Below are 22,094 nucleotides of genomic sequence, written 5' to 3'. Positions count from 1 at the left end.
GCTGATAATGCGTTGGAGGTGTCTGGACAGCGCACACACTTTACAGCTCTAGACTCCAGTCCACTAGCACCCCGATTCCAATGTTAATACCTTTCTGATAAGAACCTGCCTTTCTGGAGGCTTAAGCAATATTTGCATATGGGCATTCCAGACTTGGAAAAATCAGAGTTCCATCAAAGTCAATTTAAGTCAATAGTGGCATTCTTTGACCGCCCAACAAATTTCAGGACATGTTCATTTTCCTGAGGTTTTGGTAGGTTTGAATGAAGTGGAAGTTTTGTGCTTACTTAACCAGGGAGAGACTTTTTTGGTCTAGGTGAGAGGCATTGGTATAAATGTAATGAGAATCTATTTTAGGGTATGAGCCTAGCAACATAGACAATTTTTATTAGTATTCATAAATATTTATGTTCCGATATAATCATAACATTATATAGTATTGTACAGATACTTAAAATTCACAGGAAGAATTTTTTTTAAAAAAGCTTGCTTTTCCCTCCTGGCAGCAAAGAAATTGAAATGAAATTAAGAAAATACCATAAAACACTGCTTTGTTGTGGGCCCCCAGATGGTGAGGCAATATGGTAGAGTAGAATATTGGATTTGGAATGAGAGGCAAATTTGGGTTTTTTTTTCCTTTGGGAAAACACTTCCTATAGTGAGAGTGGTCCTAAAGTAGAAGAAACCACTTGGGAGCTCATAGTTTCCCCCTTACTGGATAATTTTAAGCAGAGGTTGGATGACTACTCCAGGTATGCTAGCTGGTCCAGAAGGTCCTTTTACATGCCAAACTTTTTTCACTCTGGGACCTGTATTCAAATCTTAGTTCTACTATTAATAAATTCAATTCAATTAAATAAGCATTTATTAAATGCCCATTGCATTCAAGACTTGGAGCCTCTATCCACTGCACTTTTATATAGGTAAGTTCAGATGATGAGCTGCCAATCTGCAGCAGTAGAAGAAAATGCCACCTTGGGAGTTCCCCACTCTAGTGAAAGTCTGAACCATGAAAGAAGAAAAAATGTGCAAGGTATTGGGGAAACAGAGAAAAATGTAATAGTCCTCACCTTCAAGATGTTCTACCTAGGTGAACCCTGCTCTTTTAAGTGAGAGGTTTAGCCTAGGTGATCTTCCCTTTCAGCTTTAAATCTGAGGTGCTCTGGGAATGAGACAGAGCAGTGGAAAGAAGATCCAGGAGTGAGGAAACTCAGCTTTTCCCCTGGGCTCTGACACTGTCTCACTGTGTGACTCTAGGCCATTACTTCATTCATCTCTCTCTGGTCCTAAATTTCTTTACCTTTAAAATGAAGAGGTGGAAATCAAATATACCTAAGGTGTTTTTCATCTTGAATCCTGTGATTTTATGATGGGCAATCTAGCTGGAGATCTACACTGTCTGAAAGAGGATGAATTTTGAATGAATCACTGTGTACAAGGCTGGTCCTGACCATTAGTGGAAAGTGGACATAATGCCTCTGCCCAAACCTGACTTGCCATTTTTCAATTAAGATCATGAGATTTCAAGCTAAAAGGGACTTAAGTCCCCCTCCTTCAATCCCTTCCACTCCTTTTTTAAGGAAGGTCTAGGGAAGGAAGGTGAGGTGACACAGGAAGCAAACAACTACGGCAGGATTGGAACCCACACTGTTTGAGTTCAGATCCAATCATCCTCTCCCCGCCGTCCTCCCATTTCATGCTTCTCTGGTCCTCAGATCTCTGCATCTTTAAAGGAAAGGAGAGGGGCTAGTGTCTCTGGAGTTCTCCCTTCTCTCCCCCCACTCCAGATCTAATATTCAGTGTTTCTCTAAAGATCCAAACTCTAGCATATGGGAGAAGAACAGCCAAGAATGAAAAATGACAACCTCACTGGAGGTTCAAGAATAAGGCTGTCCTTGGCAGAGTGCCACATCCCCTCCCAGAATGCATTGGGTGCTCTTCCTGTCTCGATGGATACTGGCCCTTCTTACCTCTGGAGTCCTGTGCTCTCTGGTGGGTGAGGGCTTCTCGCTGTACCCCTCCTTTCCCTTTCAGCATGTATTCCCATCTATAAGCTGTCTTCCCTTATTCAAAGGTAAGCCCCTTGAGACTAGGGACTTGTCAATTTCCTTTCCTTCTGTCCCCAATGACTGGCACAATGACTGGCATGTAGTAACTGTTTAAAACGCCTTTCAATTCATTCGTTCCATTCATTCCTTTCTTTCTGTTTTCTAATGGGGTTTACAGCAGGATCTTGGGGCACTGGTGGCATCGCACAAGGGAGGTGGATTCACCTATTTCTCCAGTGCATCCCTGACTTCAATTCAAAAATTATTTCTCAAAAGACTGGCAGGTACCAGGGGGCCTGTGGCAGAGAATTCAAAGACAAAACCCCACCAGGGAGGGTGCATTCGACTAGGGGAGAGCAAGTCCACATTTTGTGCCCATATAAGTTGATGTAAAGTATTTACAGGGTGATAAAAATAGCTTCAAGAGGGCCCCTTGAGGTGTACTCGTTATCTCTGTGCCTTGAGAATTCACTGAGCAAACTTGGTTCAGAAAGACAGCTACCCTGTGGAGATGAAGAGAGCCTCTTTTAGGCCAGGGCACAACTATTTCATGTGTCCTTTCCTAGATCTTAGAGAGAGTAGCAGAGGTTAGAGGTTTGGATGTGGAGTCAGGAGGACCTGAGTTCAAATCCAACCTCAGACACTTTCTAGCTGTGTGACCCTGGGCAAGTCACTTAACCCTGTCTGCCTCAGTTTCCTCATCTGTTAAATGAGCTGGAAAAGGAAATAGTAAACCCCTCCAGTATCTCTGCCAAGAAAACCCCAAATTGGTCACAAAAAGTTGGATACAACTGAAAAACAGCTCAGTGACAACAACTAGAGAGGGCTTTGAGATCCTTTAGTTCAGCCTACTCGTGGTCACCAGTCAAGTGGGATTTCAGGATCATAAACAGTGATCTGAAGGGAACTTACTGAGGGACAACATGGCACAGGTCACTAAGTGCTGGACTTGGAGCCAGGAAGGACTGAATTCAAATCTTGCCTTAGACAGTTGGGCGTCACCTAGGAAGTCATCTGTAAGACTCATTTTCTTCATCTGCAAAATAGGGGTATTTATTTCCCAGGCTTGTTGGGAAGCAGAGCATTTATTAAGCACTTCCTATGTGCTAGACACTATGCTAAGTACTGGAGGTATAATTACAAGAAAACCAGATAGTTCCTACCCTCAAGCAGGTAACATTCCACTCACTGTTGTTGAGTCTTTTCAGTTGTACCCCAGTTTGGGTTTCTTGGCAGAGATACAGGAGTGGTTTGCCATTTCCTTCTCCAGCTCATTTGACAGATGAAGAAACTGAGGCAAACAGGGTTAAGTGACTTGCCCAAGGTCATGTAGCTTTTAAGTGTCAAAGGCCAGATTTGAACTTACATCTGCCTGATTCCAGGTCCAGCTCTAACCACTGCACCTTCTAGCTGCCCCTATATTCTATAAGGGAGAGCTAGAGGCTCCAATGGTATAACAGACACAGAGGGTGTTGGAAACCTCAATTAAGTTTGTATCAATGTCAGCTGTCTTTACTATTTTCTGTCTGAGAAGCAAAGCCTTGAAATAGGAAGGGGAAATGAGCCTATCTCACCTGCTGCTCTCCCCAGTGCAGCCCTTCTGTAGTTCAAGGGGTCCTGCCATCTGCCCCCTCACTCCTTCCCTCAGCTGCCCCCCTCCCTACTGCATATGGGCTTCCCTTGCCCAGGGAGGTCGGCAGAAGATGCCTTTATCCCTCCAAGACTCTACCAGGCCTTTGTTTAGCCAACAGGGATCCTTGGAACAAGGGGACTTTGTAGGACTCATGGGCAGCACTCAAGAGCCTGCCACCCTGGGGCTGTGTGGGGTCATCTGCTGAGCTGGCAGGCCCTGAAGCAAAGGCATGAATGAGCTCCCACAAGCCCCTGGGGCAGGGATCACACAAACCTTTTGGGAGCCTTTGGGCCAGGGTCCCAGAAAAGGCATTGAGCTATTGCTCCTCTGGGGCTGTGGTGGGGATAGGGGAGGGTTTCCCCTAACAAGTCCCCACTTGTTCCGGAAGTCTCTGAAGGCATCTCGAGCCAAGGCCCAAGCCTGGTTTGCATTCCTGGCTCCTGGCCGTATGATCTCAGGAGCCCCGCAGCTGTGGCCTGAAAGCCTTGTTTGACTAGGGAGCCAAGGCCAGAAGTGGTGTGGGATGGCACAGAGTCCTCCCATTCAGGCCCAATGACAGGCCTTTGGCAGAGGTGAGCCTTTGGGGGAAAATCCACTCTCAGCCTGAAGCTTGAATCCCAAGGGCCCTTGAGGGGAGAGGAGAACCCAGGGGTAGGACAAGGAGCCAGTGCACCAGTGGAAGGTCACAGAAGCCAAACCTGTCTGTCGAAGGGCTGGATTTCTTTGTCATAGATTTGGAGTGATTTTTAATGAATTCGCATGTGTAGCTATTTATGGCAATAATGATCCTAATAACTGACCTTAATATAGTGCTTTCAAAATCACAAAATATTTTACAAAAAAATACATTTATTCCACACAGCAGAACCAGGCAGATGGACTGATAAGTATTAGCCTCTCCTTTTTAAGGCTAAGAAAACTGAGACTGAGGAAATTGTGGTCATAGTTACACAGCTAGTAGATGTCAGACCAGGATCAAATTCCGGTCCTCTTAACTAGAAGAAAAAAAATCAAAGGAAGAGGGTGAGATACTGGCCATCTCCGGTGCCCTGTGGAAGAAATGTGGCGGGTGCTCGAAGGAGGGCTACAGAGGCTGAACTGACCTGGACATGCTTTTATTCATTTTACCCATAGATTAGATCAGAGGAAGCTAAATGGTTCAGTGGGAAACAACACTGGTCTAGAGTCCAGAAGAGCTGAGTTCCAATCCTGCTTTCCACACAGTTGTTCTGTAACCCTAAGTCTGTCTGCTCTGGTTTCTCATCTGTAAAATGGAAATAAAAAAAAGAACATCTGTGAGATCCTACCTATAAAGTGTTTTGTAAACCTTAAAGTCCTGTATAAATGCTAGTGATTATTATTAATAAATATTTTAAAAAGTTAATAGTATCAGAGGGGCAGCTAAGTGGTATAGTAGATAGAATACCTAGTCACTCTAGTCAGGAATACCTGAACTCAAGTTTGACCCCAGACACTTTCTAGCTGTGTGATCTTGGGCAAGTCATTTAACCCTGTTTGCCTTAGTTTCATCTGTCAAATGACCTAGAGAAGAAAATGGTAAACCAGTCCAGTATCTCTGCCAAGAAAACCCCAAATGGAGTCATGAAGAGTTGGACAGGACTGAAAAACTACTGAACAGTAACCACAAAAATAATAGCAGGGAAGTGACTTATGCCAGGATTTCTTCTATTCGAATTCCATAGAACAAGAAGAAAATGATTTGATAATGTGATGACAATAATAAAATAAAATGTGAAAATGAGAATGTAATAATTTTATATAACATCTTAAGGTTAACAAAGTATTTTCTTACCACCAACTCTGTGAGGACAGTGCCATAAGGATTTTTATTCCCATTTTACAGATGAGGAAACTGAGGCTCAAAGAATTTAAGTGACTTGTCCCATTGTCCAAGTTAGATTTGAATGTGCGTGGTTCTTCCTCCATCTGGTACCTGAACCCCCATATCAAGGACAAACACAAATCTCAGGCAGTCAGTAGGTCTTCACAGAGCACCCACTACCGTGCCAGGCACACAGGAAGTTAGGGAAACAAAGAAAGGTGGGGGTCAATCCTTGCCCTCACAAGCTAATGGGGGAGACACCAAGCAAACAAATACAAGAAATACAGGAAAAAGGAGATCCAAAACGCTGGAAGTAAGAAGGAATTGGAGAGGCTTCATATAGCTGGATCTTGACCAACTCCCAGAAGCCTGAGCCTTCAGATTTCTCTGTCTCTGACACAGGCTGGAAAGCCTGTTGGATTTGGAGACCGATAACCTAGCTTTTCACTTACTGTTAGGGGCTAACCACTTAAATTTCCTGAGCCCCAGTTTCTTCATTTGTAAAATATTGAGGTGGGAGGTCCAGTTTCACATTTATAACCCTATCGTCTCTCCTCAGCTCTTGGGGCCTCATCTGTAAAGGCAGGGGTGGGTGGCCTCTCCGGGGCTCCCCCTTGGCCCACCATCCTCTGCCTCTCCCAGTCCCTCCCCCTGCAGCAGCCAGCTGCCTGGCTCTGGCCCAGCCCAGCCTTGCTTAGTCAGCCTTGGCATCCACCGTCCCTGTCCCCGGCCCGCCAGGCTGCAGGCCCGGCAGCAGGAGCTCGTCCTCTCTGCAGCTTGGCCGGCCCAGGACTGGGGCTCCCAGGAGCTCCCGCATCGGATCATCCCTAGCTGGCGCTCCCGCAGTGCCGCAGGGCTGGGAGGGGCGAAGGTAGTTGGAGCCCGCGATCTCTCCGCCGGAAAAGCCGCTGCCAGCCCCGACTCTACCGCCTTAGAGATACACGGCTTGATGACGTGCTGAGCCCTGCCTTGAGACAGAGGCAAGGAGACTGAGTTATTGATGGAGGGTTAGGGACAGAAGATGAGGCAGATCAGATCAGAGCTAGTGTGGAGGGGGGACTAGGGTCCAGGTCTGGGAGTCGGCGGAGCTGGGATCGAATTCTGCCTCTGTCACAGACTAGCTGTGTGACCTTGGGTTACCTGAGCCACATTTTCCTCTTTCACTAAATCCTGTGAGTAACCTAGACGTCCTGTGAGCTCCCTCCCAGTCTAAATCTGATCCATTCCTTCTGGTTCTACTGGCCCGGAGGGCTGCGCACTGTCCTGTGAACCTAGCTCAGGTCGTGGGCAGTGACTGTCCTGTCCATGGTCTGTCCTGAAGGGAACCTCAGGTGCAGGACAGGACCGTGGGGTCTCTGCAGGCCACTCTCGTCATCTGTTCCTTCTGTCACAGAGATGTCAGAACACATTGATCTCTTGCCAGGTTCCAGTGACACCCCAGTCATTAGAATAACCAAGGAAAGGTATTTATGGGGTGAGGAGGTTGGAGGGTAGTAGTGGGGGAGGGAGAGAGACACAGAGACAGAAAGAGAGAGACAAAGAGAGACAGAGGGAGCAAGAGAGACAGACACATAGGGACGGGGAGAGACAGAGACAGCAACAAATGATTGTGATCTTGCATCACTGGAGGCAATGCTCTTACTGATACACATAAATCAGAGTGTTTCAGTCACCTTGGACAAGACCTTTAACTTTTCTGAGTCTCAGTTTTCTGCTCTGCTAGACTAGATGATCATCCACCCAGAGCTGAAAAGGATCTCAGACTTCATCTACTATTAGTACCACCCCCTCATTTTACAAGTGAGGAAACTGGGGCCCAGAAACATTTAAGAGATTTGCTTCATGTCACTCTGGTCCTGAATAGAAGAGATAGGATTTGCATATGGGTCCTCTGACTGTAAACCCCTCATTTTCCCCAATCTACCCCACTTCCTCGACTGTCAGGGCCCTTTCTAGTTCGGTAGCTCTGGTCTTTGGCAGGCAATGTGGTTCCTGTCAAGATGGTTGTGCAGAGGACTCTCTCTTGCTCCATGAATCTTTGTTGGAGATGGGGGAGAAGAGCCATATAATAAAGACGTAACTATGATCATGGGATCTGAAGATAGGTGCTTTGAGTTCCTAAAGAGTATGTGTTAAGTCCCTTGGAGGTATTTGTCAGTAGGAGGTGCTATTATCTATCATTTACTGAGAGGGACTTGGAGATACAAAGCAGGCAATGATAAACCCCAGGTCACCAAGCCCTTCACCTAGAAACTGGGCTCTGATTTCCTGACTCAAGCCTTGTTCCCTGGGCCTGCTGGTGAAGCTGGGTAACATGCTGACTTTGGAATCAAATTCTACCCCAGAAGTTGCTCCTGGTGTGACCTTGGTCAACACATTTAGATTCTCTAGGTCTTGGTTTCCTTACTGGCCAAATGAGCAGCTGGAGTCAGGTGGTACTTCTAGTACTAGGATTGTCTGTGTACTGGGATCTGATGAGCAAAGCATTTTGCAAACCTTCAAGCACTCTAGAAGTACTAACTATTATTATAGTTAGTATGATCTTTATCTCTGGACATCAAGACAGAAGGGCTGGCTTTCGGATCAGGAAGACCTGGGTACCACTCTTCCTTCTGACATGCTATATAACCCTGGACTGGTCATTAGTTTTCAGACAATTCTCTAAGACGCCAACTTGCAGAGCCAGTGCTGACCTGTCTTAGCAGAGGGAGTTTCCACACCAGGACCACTCCACTGATGAAAACATAAGGATGGACAAAAATAAAACAAGAAAGACACCTCTAGACAACTGCAAGATTTGGCCAAGATGCTTGGGAGCCAAAGGTAAGCCTCTTCACCCCTCAGCTTATTGATAAAGGCTTTTCTGAAGAGAGAACTCTTTATGCATACTCTCATAGTAATTCTATAAGGGAGACAAGGTAAGTATTATTATTCTCAGTTTTTACATGAGAATTTTAAGGCACAGAAAAAAGGAAAATGACTTGGTCAAAGTCACACAGCCAGGAAGTCAAAGAGTCTACATCTTTTGACTTCATGGCCAGGGCTGCCTGGGACCCATGGTATAGGTGAGGTCCTATGCTCTGTACTTTCCCATGGAGCCCACAGATTTATGTTTCCACCCCCTTTCAGGAAATTTATCATCTAAAGAGGAAGGAAACAAGATGACTATACTCAAGTCAGCCAGGATAATAGACCCCATGGCTATACAGTGTTTAAAAGTTCCAAGAGGGCTTTGCTTCCAATAACCCCAAGAGACTGTCTTTCCATTTTACAGATTAAGGAAGTGAGGTTTAGAGAGGGAGTGACTTGTTCAAGGTTCACATAGCAAAGATGAGTTCTACCAAAAAAATGATTGCACAATACGTTTCAAGTGTCTGCCATGTACCAGGTAAGGAAATACCAAGGTAGAAATTAATCTTGTCTTCAAGGGGTATATATTCTATTAAAAAGAAAAATATGAAGATAAATAAACACCAAAGTACATACAAAATGAACATCAGTTTGGCTGCAGTGTGTAACTAGCCTGGAAAGAGAGATTCAAGGCAGATTATTGCTGCGTAGTCATTTGTCAGTCGAATCTGACTCTTCATGACCCTATTTGGGGTTTCCTTGGCAGAGATACTGTGGTGGTTTGCCATTTTCTTCTCCAGTTCATTTTACAGATGAAGAAACTGAGGCATACAGGGTTAAGTGACTTGCCCAGGGTCATATAGCTAAAAAGTGTCTGAGGCCAGAATTAAACTCATGAAGATGAGTCTTTCTGACTCCAGGCCTGGGCTGTATCCACTGAGCCAGATTATGAAGGGCTTTCAATGCCCCTCCCCAACCAAAAAAAGGAGTCTCTATTTTTTCTTGGGTGTTTCAAGCAGGATGTTCCACAGACTTACATGCTCCAAAGGGAATTTATTCTCTTTCTCCCTACCACCTCCTTCAGCCAAGGGGACCTCCCTCCATCAAGTCTCTCAGATCCACAACCTCAGCATTAGCTTTGACTCATCACTCCTCCCCTCACAGGTGCAGTCACCTGATCTCATCATTTCTCCCTCCTCATCTCTCTCCTGACTCAGCTCTCTGCTACCAGAGGTACCATTGCAGTTTAGGCCTCACCACCTTTTGCATGGACTATCGTATCAGTCTCCTCAATGATGTCCTTACATCAGGTCCCACCTCTCTCCAATTTGTCCTCCACATAACAGCAAAGGTATTTTCCTGGAGTGAGATCTGATCATCTGAGTCCCCTACTCCAAACTCCATTGGTGCGCTAGTCTCTCTAGTATCAATTATAAATCCTTCACTTCAGCACTGAAAGCCCTTTATAACATAGCTTTGACCTAGCATTCTAGATCGAATACAGGGTCCTGCTGGGGCCAAACTGACCTTCTTCCTGCCCCTCACACATGACTCTAACCAGCTCCTCTCAGCACGGCCAACCCCTGATCCAAAAGGAGAAAAACCTGTCCCCCCCTTTTATGGCAAATAAATGCTATAAACCATTTGCAGTTTTCTCATTCAAGAGACAGCAAATTTCCTCATTCCCTTGGTGACTGAAAGTCTTCTGGTATCCCATGAGTTATACATCCAGATGACAAATGCAAAGCTATCCTTTCCAAAAAGAGGAATAGGATACTCAGGTCTAAGTTTACTCCTGTACCCTTGAACATCCTACTCCTGTCATGTTTCCATAATGATACCTTTATGGAGTGTGGTGCTCCACTTTCATCTCCAGGTCAGGCAAACCGAGGGGAAATCAGAAGAGAATCTGAGAAAATCAGCAAAAGATTCTTTGGCAAAGAGGAGCTGAAACAACAAATAGGTGAGACCTAGTAGTAGTTGTATGAAACCTGGAGCAGGAGAAAGGGAAGAGAAAGGAAGAAATGAGAGGGATCGGGAAGCTGGCTGTCTACCCAAGAACTTCCTCCCAGACAACAGCTGAGGTTGACTTTTTCCAGCATGAAGACTTTGACAGGAATCTGTTAGTTATACCACAAATGTATCTGGGCATGAGAATAACTACCATTGAATTATGAAGAAAAATACCCCAGTGAAGAGGACTTAGCCCCAGGGCACCAACAGCAGGCATGGAGATGAAGGGTACTTTCTTCTTAAGTCCATGGATGACCTTTGAACCTCACCTCACCATTCTCCACTGGCCCTGCTGCTAGGTGGTATACTTAACCAGGCTGAGGGCCTGCCTTCCTCCCCTCAAACTCTGTGGTGAAAGGTCTGGAAAACCCTGTTTCTTATAGCCATTGTAGACTTTCATTTTGCTGCCAAGTTCCTGCTGGCATTATTCACTCTCCTCCTCCAAATTCCTAGTCATGGCTTTGTGGTTACCCTGGTTTTTTGGAGAGCAGATTCAAAAGAGCTCAGAGAATGGATAAATTGGATCCCATGACTTAAAATTCTATAGGTTACATTGACCCAGAAAGGATGAGAAACTCTGAAGGCAGAAGTGGAATCAATTCTCTTTTATTACAGTTCTTTGTTTTTGTTTTTTTGTCTCTTCTTAAAAGTACTTTCTTCTCACAATTGACTTAATTTTCCTATCTGGAGGCCAAATCTACTACCAGTGGAGTGGTGAAGTCCCATCTGATCACTGTTTCCTGTGAACATAAGATGGTAGGAAGTAAGTGAAGAAAGAAATTCAGGAAAAGATGGTTAAAGGCTGAAAAGGACCCTGAATCTCAGAATTGTATGGGACATTAGAGTCTAGAAACAACTAAATAAACACCCACCCTCCACAATGTACACATGCATGAATGAGTGAAAAAGCACCTGCCATGTGCCCAGGACTGTATTAAGTGCTGGGAACCCTAATTCAAAAAGCAAGACAGTCAGTGCCCTCAGGAAGGAAACTTCCTAACAGGAAAGACAAGAAAGAGAGGCAGCGGTGGCCAGAGAAGTCACAGAAATGGTGAGTGGAGTCAGCGTGATGGATTGATTAATGGCAGAGTTGACTGAATTATTGTTTCCAGAGCTGAAGGTAGAAAGGAGGGGCTTAGAGGATGAGGAGCATGGTGTGAAGATGACTAGGGAACACAGTATGGAGACCCCCAGACAAGTACTTTCTCAGCCTTCACAGGAAGATTTCAAGGGTTGGGGGTCCCAAGATCCTTTAATAGAAAAGTCGTTCTTGAACAGCTCTAGTTTGGGGGCTGTCAAGTTTTCACAATCTTGTTCTTCAATCCTTCTGTCTCCTTCCAACTTTGTTCATAGTTCTGACCTCTGGGACCTAAGACATCAAGGCTCTTCCTTCTCTCTGGAGGGAGGCCTTCAAAGGTAGTTACACTGATCCTGGGTTCTACCTTCACTCTTCTCCAGCACAAATATCCCCAGGTCCTTCAGCTGGTCTTTATAACCTTTACCCTCCTCTGACTGTGTTTCCTAAACAAGGCTCCAGATGTGCTCTCACAGGTTGGTTATTGTATTCATTCTCCATTTTCAAAGAGGATCATGATATCAGAGAAATGATGACATGACTTGCACTTGACTTTGTTTTGAGTGAGGGAGGGCTGTGAAGGTCACCAGCCTCACTTCTCCTCCTGAGCCATCTGGATCCAGTGACCAGATATTCCTCAGGATGACTGGAGGCAGCCCAGGATGCAATGGGAGACCTTGGTCTTTTAATGAGTACCTTTTCAGGTACTCACTTAAAGTGAGGTAATGCCCATTCAGAGAATAGGCCTCTTTAAAAAAAGAGTCAGGTGATGGCCCCTTTAATAGAAAAGAAAAAAAAATAGATAAATCCTGCTAGGAGGGTCAGGAGCCTCAGAAGAGAAACTGTTACTATTGATATTCACTCTAAGCCAGGAGGGTCCAAAAGCAGCCATTGAGTAGAACCAGATGTGGTCTAACCAAAGAGAAAGGGGAAAAACATGTGGGAGACCCATTCCGTGGAATTAGAATCTTTTTGGGTTGGGAGTCAGCATATATAGACTTTTCATAGAGAAAAAGTAATAATAACTAGCATTTATGTAAGGCCTTAAGGATTGCAAAGCATTTTACATGTAATATCTCATTTTGTTCACACTACAATCCTGGGAGGTTGATGCTATTATTATTCCCATTTTATAGATAGGATAACTATCTGAGAGGATAACTAACCTGTGAGAGAGGTCTAAGCAATTTGTCCAGGGTCACACACCTACTAAGTGTCTAATGCAGGATTTTAATCTAGAGCTTTCTGACTCCATGTTCGATGGTCTCTCTATCCATTCCACTATCTAGATGAGAAAGATATCAGACAAAAATAAAAGAAAGTCAAGGTCAGTAATGCTCTTAGAAGATCACAGTTCCTGATACGTAGTGTCCTAGGGTTAAAACTTTGCAGAAGATATGGGAGAGAGATGATCCTATCATACATAGGCTCTAGGAATTCAGTTCAAGTCAACCAATATTTATTAAGCAGATTCAAAGCACAGAAGTACCTGCTGGGATGAAAAGACAAAAACATTCTTTAATGTGGAAGGGTGGTTGGTGTCTTTGAGGAGGGGCAGATGTGGAGAATGAGCCATTTCATCAGGCAGCAGCCATCAAGGTCTCTTGGGGTAAAGGGCACCAGTAAGAGAAGCAAGCAGTCCTCCTGTGGGCCCCCAGACAAGACACTAGAAAATGCCAAGTCTGCAGAGTACCGGTACCCTTCTGCAGCCCTTGTTAATATTCACCAAGGTTGTTGTGACATACCCTGGTTTCCCATTTAGCCTCCTCCTTGAGGGCATGGAACACTATATTGAATAAAATCATTCTTGTTCCAGCATCTCTAGAGAAGTAAGTTCATAGGAGACATATTTATAATGGTTCGTGTTGGGTAAATCATTTACTTCACAGATGGCTTTTATAATAAAGCAGAGGATGTAGTCATTGCCTTAATAAAGATTAGAAAGCTCTGTGGCAGAAGAGGACTGGGCCCTGAATCTGGAACACCTGGCTTCCTGCTTGACTTGGAGCTTGGAAAAGCCACTTAACTTTTGAATGCCCCAAATGACTTTCTAAGGTTATGAGAGGCTGAAAAGTTGTTCAACAGCGGAGAGAGTTTCCATACATGGAAGTTCTCTATGCCATAGGTCAGAACCAAAGAGGGAAAAATAGTTTAGTGACTGACCATTTACTTTTTACCTAAGGGAGTTAGAAATTAAAATGCAAAAGAGAGACACTATGCAAAGATCTAGGGTCTTAAGAACATTTTCCTTTTCAAAGTCATATCTCAGAGCAAGAGGCAGATGTCTGACCTCCCTGGGATTCAGGAGATGGTTGGTTGGTCAGTCTTATTTTCTGCCTGTTGTTCCATAAAAAGATGTTCAGTCAGTCATACACATAGTCATTAAACAGTGGATTTCTGCAAGGGTTTTTGTTTGATTTTGTTTGAGACTGGTAGGGTTCTCAGATGAAGAAAACAGAGGCAGAGAAGTGGGTTTAAATCTCAGCTCTGACACTAACTAGCTGTGACACTTGTGGGCAAATCAGTTCAGTTCTATGGGCCTCAGTATCTTTCTCTGTAAAATGGGGATAATGTTATTTGTGCAAAGTATTCTAGAGAGTCATTAAGAAGAGTGCTCTGTAAACCTTCAATGCCCTATACACAATCATCAAGAGACAGCATCATACGGTGACTAGAGGACCAGATGCAGGAAATCCTGAGTTCAGTTCCTGCCTCTGACCCCCTGCCTCTGACCCTGACTTAACCCCTCTGGAAACTCTCTAAGGTTATAAGCTGCTGAGGAGTCATTGGTATGCTTCGTTGGAGAGACAGTTTTTCAGCATCTAGCATAGTGACCAGCACATAGTAGGTGCTTAACAAATGCATGTTGGTTGATATCAGATTGATTAATGGATAAGTCTTTGAAGTGTCACCATAAAAGGACTTTCACTTGTACCCCCTGCAGTGAGTTCTGGGGTAATTTCTCCTTCTTCTCCTTTTCCCATTTGAATAACCAGAGAGAATAAAGGTGTCAGCACAAATATGAATAAATGAGATCTGGGAACTGCTAGAAAAATCACGGAGTCCCTTCCCTGCCAGTCAGCTGGCCTCATGGATCAGACCCACCTTGGACAATATGGTGCCCCAGCCCTTGCCCCTCCAGTCCTGAGATGAACCCAAAGCTCTGAAACACCCTTGTGCATCTGGATTTCCCTATATGGATGAAATAACAGGTTCCCTCAGTGGCTCAAATACTCAAATGGATGTGGGATTCTATTGATTTAGGAATTCTCTCCAAAGATGCAGATTTCAATCTACTTATTCCTAACCATCTTGTGTGAATCTTGTTGACAGACACCCAAAAGTTTGCCCCAGGGTTCCATTCTAGGCTCTCCTTTTTCTCTCCTACCTTTGGCACCAATTCTGCACACACACACACACACGCACACACACGCACACACACACACACATACACGTGTGCATGTACATGACTCAATCTCCAAGGCAGCCTGTCTATAGCATTCTGTTCAGCTGGAGGCTGAGAGATGGATGCTTGCGCAAGCAGGAAGCACAGGAGAGAGAAATAAACAGCTTCCTCTGCAGACTTCCAGATGAGTAACAGACTATTTCTCATGGTGACGAACCTTAAGATTCTACTTCAATGCATTTTTTTAGTTTAAAAAAAATGTTGCCTCTTTCTCTTTCCTTGAGTCTTCAGTCTTTCCCTGCAATCTCCTGGGACAAATCCTTCATCGATGATCTCCCATGTTTCCTTCTCATCAATTGCACACTATCTTCCCTTCTCCAGCTACCAGGAGTTCCCAGCACCCATCCATCCTACTCACTTTTCATTTTCCCTGGTTATTGAAATGAGAAAAGGAGGAGAAGGAGGAATTGTCCCAGAATCCACTTTGATGGGCATCAGTGAAAGCCCAGTGATACTTCAAAGACCCATTGATTAATTAATTGACAGTCAATCAGCCAGCATTTATTAAGTGCCTGTTGAGTCCTGGGCACTATAGTAGATCTAGGGATGAAAAGGCAAAAATGAAGCAGTCCCTGTCCTCAAGGTGCTTGGGTAATCTTCCCACAAACATGAACTAAAACCTCTTCCATCCACAGTAGATAGTTGATATGGCAGAAAGTACCACTCCCTGAGGCTAAGATGTGTATCAGATAACATCTTCATGGTCTACATGTGGACCTGTGGCCAGAGATATCTAGATAATCTACTTCAGTTTGAGCTTCTCAGCCTCAGCTTTTGAGACCCCATAAGAGCCTCCATGTTATGGTAGAAAAGTGGAGGGGGACCTTTGTGGATTAGGGGACAAGGTGACTGTGGGGTCATAGACACAAATGCTTTAGCTCATTAGAGTACAAAAAGCAGCCTCTGGAGAACCACAGAAGCTCAGAGTCCAAAGGGCCGTTACAGAGAACCCATTCCCCAACCCAACTTGGACAAGCATCTCTTGTTTGCCATATCCACATATCCAATCAATTGCCAAATTGTATCCTCTATATCTATCTTCGTAACATTTCTAACCTATGTCTCCTTCTGTTCTTTCACAGCCACTACTTTATGTCAGATCTCATCACCTTTCACCTAGAATATTATGGAATCCTCTTAACTGGTCTCCTGGACTCAAGTCTTTCCCCACTCTAGTCTTTTCTCTAATTACCATCAAATTGATCTTCCTAAAGTGTGGACCTGACCATGTCAACCCTCTGCTCCACAAACTACAGTGGCTCCCAATCACCTCTAGGATTAAATATAAACTTTTGTTTGGCATTTGAAGGTCTTCACAACCTGGTTGTGGCTTCTCTTTCCAGGTTTCTTCCACATTCCTCCCCCCAAGCACACTAGAGTCCAACCAGCCTGGCCTAGCTCCTGCTCCTCACATAACACTCTCCATCTGTCTTTTGCACTGGTAGTTCTTCAACCCTGGAATATTCCTTCTCCTTTGAGTGTTCCTGGCTTCCTTCAAAACTGAACCCCAATTTCATCTCAGGCAGGAGGCTGTGAAGCATCCTACAACTTATCCATTCAAAATACTCTTGATTATTAGTCATAAAGTAGTTGGGGTGATGACCCAGATTGTCAGTGTTAATTCTCCATTTACTTCTTGGCAATTTCCAAACATCTCTACTGTCTTTCCTGCCTGGGGCCAAGCACAATGAATCTAATCACACTCCCCTTGACAGCCTTGTGAATGTGTGAAGGCTGCCATCGTGCCCCTCCAAAGTTTCTCCAGGACAAACATCCCCAACTACTCCAACTGCTCCCTTTGGTAGAGCCTAGCTAGATACCCAACTTATCAATGTCTTTCCCAAAATGTGATGCTAAGACTGCCTCCATCTCATATCTGTAAAATGGATTTTATGGGTACAGGCATACTACAGGGTCCTCTTTACCCCTTTTTCTCTCTCTGTATTTTTATCTTTTGCTAATTCATGATTGCCTCCCCTTGTTTCCTTCTGTGCTCCAATATTTCTCTATACTTTTCTTCTTCCTTCTCAAACCAGTGACTGATAACTCCAGGTGTTGTTTCATAGTTAGGGATAAAAGGTCCTTAGCCCATGTCCCTGCATAGCTCTATTAAGATTGGGAAGTAAGTGACATGTCATCTTAACCCTCTTTCCACCATCCTGGCATCTTCTTTTTCTACCTTCTGCTTTGTTCCCAAAGTGCCTTCATGATGTCCATTGGATGTCAAATATGGGAACCCCCCTAAATGTTGCACCTTTCCCTCCTCTCTTTCTGCATTCAACACTTTCTTGTCCTCTGTTCCATTCCTTTAGGACCTGGTAATCCATGCTGATGATTTAATTCACCCTTCTATTCAGCATAGTCTATATTTTCACAAAGACCTCCTGGGGTTATTGCCTTAATCTAAAATGGAATGATAACTATGATAAGTATAGAAATTAGAGAGAGACATATTTAGGATTGAGGTTGGGAAAATCTTCCAAAGTATGATAGCTATGTCAAAGTGGAGTGGACTGTACTGGGAGGTAGCAAGTTCCCCTCCATGAGAGGTCTTCATGTGGACATTAGATGATCAGGGTCACAATATTGTACAATGGAGTTTTGATCAGGTACAAGTTAAACTAAATGGCTTCTGGGATCTCTTCCAAACTCTGAAATTATGTAATTTCATTCTGTGTCAGAAGGAATATTTTAGGAAAAGGAGAAGAACCTTTAGACACAGATTAATTCATAACATACGATGGTCATCTAGTCTTTTTTCATGAAGGGGAGGCTCCATGCCTTGAGAGACTTTCTCCTTTTATTGGGATATCTATGATGTTGAAATCTCAATGTCTAATTTCCTATGAAAATGATGGGAGATTATGTTGTGTAATGTCTGTCTATTGCCCATCCCCCAATAAAATATAAGCCCTTGAGGACTGGCACTGTTTTGTTTGATTTTGTGAATTACAAAGTGCCTGCCTTATAGTTAAGTACTCATAAAGGCTTCTTAAATGACTGATTGCCCCATGATGGGGTGCTAAATGTTGGGATTTCTGAGGCAATACTCAAAACTAATCACCCTCGTCTTTATGCAGGAAGAAATGACAAGACATGTCTGAGTTACATATTTGAGTCAACTACCTTTGAAAGTGTGGTAAGTGATAAAAGTATGATAAGAGCTTGCTGGGCACCAATTCCCCAAGGACTACTATTCCTGTCTTGCTAAAGCATGAGTATTCATCAGCTAATAGCTAGAGAGGACAGGGATGCTTCTCTGTTAGGAGATGCTATAAAGTCAAACCAGCCTACTAAAACCCCACAAATTAGGTTATTTTCCCTTGGGTCCTACCTCCTGCCCCTTCCCCAGTCTCTTGCTGTGCCTACCACCCTCAAATGCTCTCTTTCTGAGAATCATAAAATCTCTGAAATCATCTATATTAACCCATGACTGAATACTAGGTCAAAGGATTTAGGGTGGAAAGTGGCTTTGAATGTTATTCACAGTAGCCTAAAGTCCTTTCAATTTACAAATGAAGAAACTGTGGACCAGGAAGGTGAAATAATTTTAGATCATAGATTTTTATTTTAAAGGGACCTTAGAGACTATCTACTGCAGCTCCTTAATTTTACAGATGAGAAAGCTGAGGCCACAGGGATAGGTGATTTACCCAAGGTCATCCAGATTTAAACTCAGCTCCTTTGATTTCAAATCTAATACTCTTCTCACTATACTATCCATATGGCTTGTCCCAGATCACATAAGGAAGTAAAAGATGCAGGTTTGAAACTAATGTCTTTGGCCCACAAATCCAGTGGTCTTTCCATTCTATCTGCTTTCTCTCTCCATCCCTCTAACAAGGGGGTCATTCAGACTCTTTCTGAAGACCTGCAGTAATGGAGAGCTCAGTGTCTCCCTCGCCAATCCATTCCAATTTGGGACAGCAGCTTCCTTGGCATCAAGTTTCCGATTTCTCTCTTCAGCTGCTACCCTAAATGCTCCTAGTTCTGTCCTGTGGGAGGGACAAACAGAAAAATGTCTAATACTTCTATAGAACAGACCTCCACTGTCGATACCTTTTCCTGAAGCCTTCAATCACCAGAATCTAGAACAGAGTTCTCCCTTCCTCATTTGCATTTTCTTAACTGCCAAAGCCTTATCTACAGGTTGGTCCTGATATACATACAATGGGACTCTTGATACCAGTCATGCAAAAAAAAAGGGCATTAATTAAACACTGGAAGGGAGGGTTCTAAACTTTTCTAAATTTTCTAAACTTCACTGCTATGGTTTGTACCCCAAATTATCATTCACCCAGATTTGGTGGTTCTGAATGAGTCAATTACCTGCCTGAAGAGGAAAATGTTTTGCCACCACTGAGGATATTCCAATGCTGCATGGTAGCTGACGCTAACTCTGAGTGAGTGTGGCAGCCCGCCCGCTGTATAGCCAGTGATTAAGATCTAGAATTGAACTACTAATTGCCAGTTGCTTGGAGGGGCACCACATGGGGGCAGATTTAGACAGAGTTAAAGCATTAGGACAAGGGCATGGGCAACATGAAGAGCTGGAGAAATGCCTTCTGTTGAGAACATTTGAGGCTTGGGAGAATGCAGAACCTGGGATAAAGAAGACTTGGAGAAGAGAAGGAACATTAAAGATGCCTCCTAGTATTTGAAAGTCTGTCAGTATGTGAGAGATTAGATTTTCTCTGTTTGACCCTGAGGGTAGCAGGAGGAGTAAGGAATGGAAGTTAAGGAGAGAAGGACTTAGGCTGAATGTCAAGAATGGCCTCCTCCCCTTTAGAATTCTACAAGGTTGGAATGGGCTGTCTCAGGAGGTGGTAGGCATCATGTGTTGGGAGATCTTCCTAGAGTAGAGGTTGCACATGCTGGTGGAGACTGCTCCAGATTTGATATTCTGTGATTCCTCCAACCTTCTTGTTTGAAAAGGTGATAGTGCAGTCCTCTCCCTGCTCCTTAAACCTGGCAGACTATTAGACAGAGGTGTGGCATGAAATGTAGGGGAGTGAAACATCATTCCCCAGTCTCTAAAGAGCAAAAGAGAGCAATGAGAGGTGGTATAGCAGAATGTGTAGGATGCAATACATAGAGTCAAAAAGACCTGGGTTCAAATCCTGCCTTTGCAATTTAGTGCTTGGGTGATATTGGGAAGATCCCTTTGTCCTCTCTAAACCCCAGTCTCCTCATCTTTGAAATGAAAAATTTGAACTGGTTGACCTCAAAGGTCCCTCCCAATTCAAAGCCTATGGCTCTATAATCCTAGGTCTTAAAGAAGAGAAGGAAGTGAGAATAGGGTCTAGTGGAGAAAACCATGGGTGGACAGTCAAGGTACTCAGGCTCCAATCCTAACTACCCCTTGCCAACTGCATGACTTTGGGCAAGTTAGGTTACTTCTTTTGGTCTCAGTTTCTCCATGTGCTAAATGAAGACCTTGGACTAGATGAACTCTAAGATTCCTTCTAGCTTTCAACTAGTGATCCCATGAATGTTGATAAAGAAAGTAAGGGGATTTCCTCCACCTTCTCCTTTCCTCTCTTCCTATGCCTTCCCTGGTGTAGTTGACAGAATACCAGACCTGGAGTCAGGAAGACTCATCTTCTTAAGGTCAAATCAGACACTTAGTAGCTATGAGACCTTGAGCAAGTTGCTTCACCCTGTTTGCCTCAGTTTCCTCATCTATAAAATGAGCAGGAGAAGGAAATGACAAATCACTCCAGAATCTTTGCTAAGAAAACTCCGAATGTGATCATGAAGTTTTGAATATGACTTGAAACAACTGAACAATAATCGCCATCTTGCCAAGTCAGAAGTCATCAGTGGGAGGAGGCAGGGAGAAATGAAACTTTGAGACCCCTTTTTTCTCTTGTATGATACTTACCTTCCAAGTGGGATGGTGAAGGGAGATAAGTCTCAGGGACCTAGTAAAGAATACCCTTCTCCCCTTTTCCTGTGGTTTTCTGGATGTTCCTTTAATTGGTCCAGCTGAGCTTTGGGGAGGCAATGAGGTAAGAGCATTGACTCTCAAAGAATACTGAGGTTCAGATCCCATATTTTATGCTTATTACCTGCATGAAGTTGGACAAGTCACTGAACTTCCCTGGACCTCAGTTTCCTCAGTTGTATAATAGGGGAATTGGATTAGAAGGACTCTGACATTCTTTCCAGGGACCGGGGGTGCGGGAGAGTGGGTGAGTAGGTGGACACTTGGAAAATAGAAGCAGTTTTTATAACATCAAGAAGCAGTTTTTGTAACATCAAGGTGGTCTTGGATCTGAGTCTGGCTCATAATGGTGAATATGGAATGGGTCCTGGGAAAACTAGAGGTTGTAACCTTATATAATGTTTCTGGGCAATAAACAGTAGGTGAAAATGCCCTGGTAACTCAAGGAGTTACCAGTTATTTTAGTTACTAGGAGCAAAGTGGGAAGAGAGGAAAGAGATGCTAGAATGCTCTCAATCCAAACACTTCCCTTTCCATAGAAAGCAGGTCATTCCAGTGCTGGAATGAGCCACTCCTAACAAGAACACTGGACTTCCTATGCTGAGCACACCTTGGGGAGACAGAAATGTTGCATCAGCATGATATCTCCTCTACTTTTTAGCTCCAGGGCTCTCAATTGGAGGAGTACAATGGAAGGATTGCTATTCTATACCATGGGAGCATTTAGCACAGCTGGTGATTATTTCCAACATACATGAAACATTAGATTGCCTATGCTAAGTCCTAGCAATACACAAAACCTACAAAATCATGTGATATTTTGTTAGGAAATACACCAAGACTTATCCATCCCAATCTTCTTTAAAGTAGTCATGTTGGGGGACTGTGCAATTATTTTGAGGAAGATTCCTTTACAGAGAACATTTATTAAACTGCTTTTAGAATCACTTATGACAATTTAAAATTGTTTAATTCATAAAATCATAGACTCTTAGAAATTCAGTGTTAGAAGGAACGTCAGTGACCACGTAGTCCCAGTCCAACTCACACTCCCAAAAGATTCTTGACTCTAAAAATACATGATAGGGGTCATCCAACCTTGGCTTGAAGACCTCCATCAAGGGCAAACCCACTGTTTCCTGGGGCAACCCATTCTCATTTTGGATAACCTCCATTATTAAGGAAGTTTCCCTTACTTTAAGCCTAAAGTCACCTCTTT

General features: G+C 43.8%; 1 long non-coding RNA gene across 5 annotated transcripts in view; it reads left to right on the top strand.

Annotated features, from left to right (window-relative positions):
* The first annotated feature begins 6,249 nt into the window (after positions 1-6,249).
* LOC140517541 (uncharacterized) overlaps positions 6,250-22,094 on the top strand; it is a 29,642-nt gene continuing 13,797 nt past the window's right edge. For 4 of the 5 annotated variants that reach the window (XR_011971628.1, XR_011971631.1, XR_011971632.1 and 1 more), the window contains exons 1-3: positions 6,250-6,504; positions 8,171-8,347; positions 18,009-18,067. This is a non-coding gene — a long non-coding RNA (uncharacterized lncRNA). The remainder of the gene's footprint in view (positions 6,505-8,170; positions 8,348-18,008; positions 18,068-22,094) is intronic. The other variant, XR_011971630.1, reaches the window with a different exon arrangement.

The sequence above is a fragment of the Notamacropus eugenii genome, chromosome 1 (assembly GCF_028372415.1).
Source record: "Notamacropus eugenii isolate mMacEug1 chromosome 1, mMacEug1.pri_v2, whole genome shotgun sequence".
In the NCBI taxonomy this organism is placed as follows: domain Eukaryota; kingdom Metazoa; phylum Chordata; class Mammalia; order Diprotodontia; family Macropodidae; genus Notamacropus; species Notamacropus eugenii.
This window is presented reverse-complemented; position numbering and strand designations above follow the sequence as displayed.